The 6,000-nt window shown below is 36.2% G+C and overlaps 1 pseudogene across 1 annotated transcript in view; it reads left to right on the top strand.

Annotated features, from left to right (window-relative positions):
* The first annotated feature begins 353 nt into the window (after positions 1–353).
* The window catches only part of LOC308641677 (large ribosomal subunit protein eL39-like), a 29,995-nt pseudogene continuing 24,348 nt past the window's right edge, over positions 354–6,000 (top strand). The window contains exon 1 of the transcript in view: positions 354–471. The product of the transcript in view is annotated as a large ribosomal subunit protein eL39-like (transcript). The remainder of the gene's footprint in view (positions 472–6,000) is intronic.

Below are 6,000 nucleotides of genomic sequence, written 5' to 3'. Positions count from 1 at the left end.
GAAATAACCACACAAGAGACAGAAATACTTTTCTCTTTGGGGGTGCTGTGACGGCTCCTCTGACCTTAAGGGTCCACAGAAAAAGAGAGAGAGAGAGAGCATGCGCTGACCCCTTTTATTGAGAAGCTATTCAAATGAGGCAAAGGGTCAGGTTTCAAGGGGCTGAGTCTAGCTTCATGATGTCTGCTGTCAGCAAGTTAACTGACATCTCGGTAGGCCACACCCAAGGGCAGAGTAAGAGAAGGGAACACACAAAAGGTGTTTCCATGGAACATTCTATCCCAAACAGGGCAAGGGGTAATATTACAAAGGAAAAGGTAAGCATATTTCCACCCATGGGGCTGTAGGAAGGCATGCCCATGCCCGAAGATATAGTTGCTCCTACCCTAGAAGACCGGGGCTATCCAGATCACAGCATGACCACCAGATGCCACACTGGGCAGGAGGGGAGACAGACGCAGTCTCGTGCTGGTTGGCCTCCCACACTGCTTATCATTTTTTTTGTTTCAAGGAGTGTCTTGAGCTGAAAGCTTTCATTTTCCCTTTCATATCTACCATGTTTGCCCTCTAAGGTTTAATATTTGTTCTCAGGAAATACTTTATTTCTCCACTTTACCCAAACTCTCTGTCTTAAGTTCCTTCAGAAGCAGACCCTGAGACAAACAAAGTGGATGTAAGCTTATTTGGCATAAGATCAAAGAAAGCAGTAGAAAGAGATTGCAAAAGTGAGACAAAGGAAAGAATCCAACATGGAGTTCAATCATGAGTATATGATCTCTGTGTGCACTTGATGCTCATTCCAACTTGGCACTTTGGATAGTCCTTGTAAATACTCCTCAGTAATGTCTCCCTGAAAAGGTAGAGAAATTGGTGTTTATCTTCCAACTTCTGTTCATCATTGGTTGTGAGAACTACTCCAAGAAGAGTCATTCACCAGTTTTTCCTATCTGTCCTACTTCAACAGTCAGAGGAAACTTTCAGAAAGAGTTACAGGGTTTTTTCAGAAAGAAAACATGATGTTCGAGAGGATGGTGGGTGCTACAGGACAGGAGTAGGGTACTGAGAAAGGCTGTTATAAACTACTCCATGTACTATTCAGATCTACCCATGATGATATCAGAGAGAAAACTATTCCAACCAGATGGAAGAAGTATAAAGGCCCTAAGTAAGATTTAATTCTCTCTGTTTGCTTCTTCTTCACCAGCTAGACTCTAGCAAACTTTCCACATTCATTCATCATCCCATCTAGACCATTTCTAGGTTTTCCTTTCTCACTACCATCTAGGTCCTGATGTCTCATAGAGACTGTAACACTAATCTGTTGAGATGAGTTATTATCTTAAATTCAAAGAAAGTCAAAGTAATAGTATGATATGAGAAGAAAACATAAAAATCTGATGAGCCTACTAACTCTACAGAAAAAAAAACATCAATTTTCATAGGAATGTTCTACCTATGTACAAAAAGTTTTAAAATTCTCAACTGAATTCTGTTACACCTGTCTCTTTATTATTAATTCCATTATTGATTTTCAATTCTTATTATTTGCTCACAAAATGTTGTCACTCTTTCAGAATTACCAAAGATAGGAAACTGCCAGATGCTCTAGCCAGGCCTGCAAATGACACTTCAATGATTAAGCCTGATTCTATCAACACTAGAGACTACGTGCCCTAACAGTGTAGAGACAGAATTAAAAACACTTTTAGGTTCTTCCTCCTCTTCCAACCCTTAAATATGTTCCTAAGTATTTCAGATATCTACTGATACACTGCCTTCAGGCAGACTCATCTGTACCCACAGCTTTGACCATCCTCCAAATATGAATGGCTTCCAAATTACTAATCTCTACTCCCACCTTTCTCATGCATAACCACTTCCAGAGAGATGCCTTCTAATCATCTCAAATTACTGTGTGAAAAATGAAATGCTTCATCTCCCCCAATATCCTTATATAACTTTTTAAATGAAACTGTAAGATGATTAAAGCTTTTATGATAAATAAAAAGGAAAGGCAGGAAGGAGAAAAACAAAGAAATGTATCAAGGAGAAAGAAAAGAACACAATACCATATCTCACAGAGTATTGCTTTGAGTTTCCAAAAGCCCATAAATAAACCTAAGCTAAGAACTAATACGATAGATTTAGGAGTTAGAATTTTGAGTTCAAAATGTCTATTTTATTATTTATTTAAAATATAAAACTAGAATAGAGAACATTGTTCAAGTGTTCAATAAAATGAGCATGCTAATATTTCTCTAAATAGAAATTATCCTCCAAACCTGTTCCTTTATCCTTCACTTTTCTTGCACAAAAGCAAACAAACCACTAAAAAAATAAACTGAATCCAACTGATACATTTGGAAGAATATGGGAATGCAAAAATCCTTCACAAAATCCTTCCCTTCCCATTTGGGATCTGCGTCTCCACAGGAAGACCATAGGAAGAACATTCTGAAGCACTCTGTAGTCATGTGTTAATTTCTGTGGAGTCAGCATTCATGGCTGAAAGTTAAACTAAAGAGGAAAAAGAATTGTTTACCACAAGGTATATCTTAACATTCTGGGCTTACACTGGAAAAACTCAGTGTTAACTATGGAAAATTGAGGGAGCAGATTAAGATTAGCAATACTACTCCCATCTTCAGAAGATTATTTTCCTAATTCTTTCAATTATTCCAAAATCATTCATGTTCATTTTGATACTACTATATCCCACCAACCCTGGTGAATGTTCTGAAATGTATTCATATTTTATATTAACAATAAGCCTGTTCTCGTAACTAAAAACTCTGTCCTTATTTTCCATTCCAAATTTTCTTACCAAAACTTTCATCTGAATTTCTGCAGTGAGATTAGCTGACAGCAACCAGATAAATAATAATGAGCTTTTGTAATTCCAACAAGATGCACCATTTAAACACAAACTCTTCCATTATAAAGTTCTGAGAAAAATTGAAATTCAAAGATTAAATCCATTTATGTTATGCTTCAATGAAATTAACATCCAAAATTAGCTTATCTTGCCCCATAAATTAAATACCAAAGAGTTAAAGTAAAATATAATTGTTTAACCAGTTAGAAAACAATAAGTAAAAATGTTTGAAAATCCTTTTTTCAGTTTTTTCAATCCAAGGGGATGATAAATGGTATTGAATTTTTCTTTAAAGGAGAATTTTAACTGATGACTATAAAAGAAATGCCAAAAATTGGAGGAAGAACACTATTTTATAATTGCCAATGAAATAAAATAATTGATTCTGAAAATAATTATTAATGAATGAAACCAATAAAGATTTGGCAGATGAATGTTCTTATTATGATGGACTCTGCTATGTTGTAGTAAAAAACACAGCCAAAATCTCAGTGGCGTATATAAACAAATAAAAGTTTGTTTCTTACTCATGATATAGTCCAAGTCTAATCTTCAAAACAAGAGTCCTTCTATTCAGAGTCACTCAGAGATCCAGCTTAGAATATTCTTCCTTGATTCTGAGTCAGAAAAAAGAAATTTGATGATTTACACACTGGCTATAAAAACTTTCCACCTGTACATACCATATTTCACTAGGCTAATAAGGTCACATAGAAATGTCTAATTTCAAGGAAGATTTGGAGGTTCAATTTTATTTGTGCTCAAAAGGAGAAAAAGGAATATTTGTGAGCAACACTTATAATAAATGAACTTTTAACAGAGAGGTTAGACAGTCATCATTTTGCCCAACTAATCATTAGTAGAAAAAAAAAATACCGTATACTGCTACCATAATGCAAGATGAGGGACACAATGTAATCTATGAAATATGCTTGAAAAATTAAAAAAAAAAAACCTAGATGGAAAAATCTTTAAATGTAACCCAGACACTAGAGTAACTCTCAGTTAACTGGAAAAAAAGGAAGACAAAGAAGCAAATTAAATGATAAGATTAGGAAACAAGAAGACAAAACCCAAAATTTGAGGGGTTTTACAAAGCAGCAAAAAATTTCTTCAGTGACTCAATGACATTTAAAAATCAATAGTGCAGAGACTTCTCTAGATTAAAAGAACCAGAAGACACAAATATGCAAGACTAGTTTAGACCCTAATTTAAACAAACCACTGTTAAAAAAATGTGCAGGGATATCTTAATTTAGAAAGGATATTAGATGTTACCCAGGAATTTTGTTCTAATCATAAGTTGGCTGTTACCTAAGAACATTTTTATATTTTTAGAGATGCATCTCTATAGATACATATTTTTAGAGATGCAGAGGTGAGATGATGTGATGTCTGAGTTTTACTTTAAAAATACTTCATCAAGAAATGAAAAGAGGATATATGAAATAAGTATGGCAAAATGTTGATAATTGTACCAGTCAAGGTCCAATCAGGAAAGCAAAAACTACTCTATGCATTTAAATAATACAAATATAATACAAAAAATAAAAAAAATATTATATAAAGCATTTAAAGAACTAAGAAACCAAACAAGGGAAAATGAATCTGGCAAAAACAAATAGATGCTACCACCTTTTAACTTGGACAGAAACAGTAAAGAAAGTAGTGACAGAGCTTAAAACCATAAGCAGGGACCTGAGGATGGACTGTCTGATTAAGAGCAAGGGTACAGAGGTGACTCACACTAGCTGCTTGAGTCTAGGGGGAAGGGGCAACAGAATAACCTGGTGTGTTATGGTATGGATGTGAAGTGTCCCCATTGTGTGAAACAAGAAGGATTAGAGGAGACATGATTGGATTATGGGAGCCTGTTTTAGTCAGCTTTTTCACTGCTGTGACTGAAAGATCTGACAAGAATAAGTGTAGAGAAGGAAGTTTATTTGGTGGCCCACAGTTTCTGAGGTCTTAGTTCACAGACAACCAGCTCCATTCCTCCGGGCTTGAGGTGAGGCAGGACATCAGGATGGAAAAGTGGTGTGGAGGAAAGTGGTTCACATGATGGCCAAAACTCAGAGAGAGAAAGAGAAAGTCCACTCACCAAATACAAAATGTATACCCCACAGCCACTCCCCCAAAGACCCACCTCCTCTAGCTACAACCTACCTGCTTTCAGTTACCACTCATTAACCTCATCAGGGGATTAATTCACTGATTGTGTTAAGGTTATCATAACCCAAACATTTCACCTCTGAACCCTCTTGCATTGTCTCACACAGGAGCCTTTGGGTGACACCTCACATCCAAACCATAACATGGTGCTTCTCTCCCTTTCTCTGGTTTTCCACAAAGGCTTTCCTTGTGCTGACACCACTGAAAGCCAGAGAGTAAAGAAGGCTAGTGGGGCTGGGATTGTGGCTAAGCGGTAGAGTACTGGCCTAGCACAGGCGGGACCCAGGTTAGATCCTCAGGACTGCATAAAAATAAAAGGCATTGTGTTGTGTCCATCTACACCTAATAAATAAATAAATGTTTTTTAAAAAAGAAACTCAACAGTTTAAAAAAAATGAAGGCTGGGGAATAGGTTTCTTGTGTACCTAAAGAAAGACTTTATTTTTTAAAATTATCTTTATGTGTATAACCTTACCCAGAAACATTCTCAATGCTCACCTCCCATGAATCCCCATTTTAAAGAGCTGAAAATGTTAACAGGGTATACAGGCTTATCCTTCCCTTTTCCATACTCTGTTCCTATCTATTTTGTTGAATTCAGCAAATAGGAATTACCAGGTGAAGAGTAAAGCAATAGACGGGAAATAATGATGTGTATTTACTTACGATTTGTCCAGGAGGTCTTCTTCCATAAGTACAGCTCTCACAGATTCTGTAAACAGCACAAGGCCCTTCTCTGTCACTTCAAGATAGTCAAGATAATGGCTTTCCACTCCTGCAAGTCCTGTTGCTTTGTCATCCCTTGTTGGATCTCTAGCCCTGGTCATGCCTCTGTCAATAAAGTTTTTTGTAAAATTTTTATCAATTACCCCTTAGAGTGTGTCATATATTTTTTTTGTTTTGTTTTGTTTTTTTGACTGGAATCCCAACTGTGGAGACTAGTTATAAATAAA

This window comes from Spermophilus citellus, assembly GCF_964194105.1.
Source record: "Spermophilus citellus genome assembly, chromosome: 2".
Taxonomy (NCBI): Eukaryota; Metazoa; Chordata; class Mammalia; order Rodentia; family Sciuridae; genus Spermophilus; species Spermophilus citellus.
Note: the sequence above shows the minus strand (reverse complement) of the source record. Positions and strands in the feature narration are given on the sequence as shown.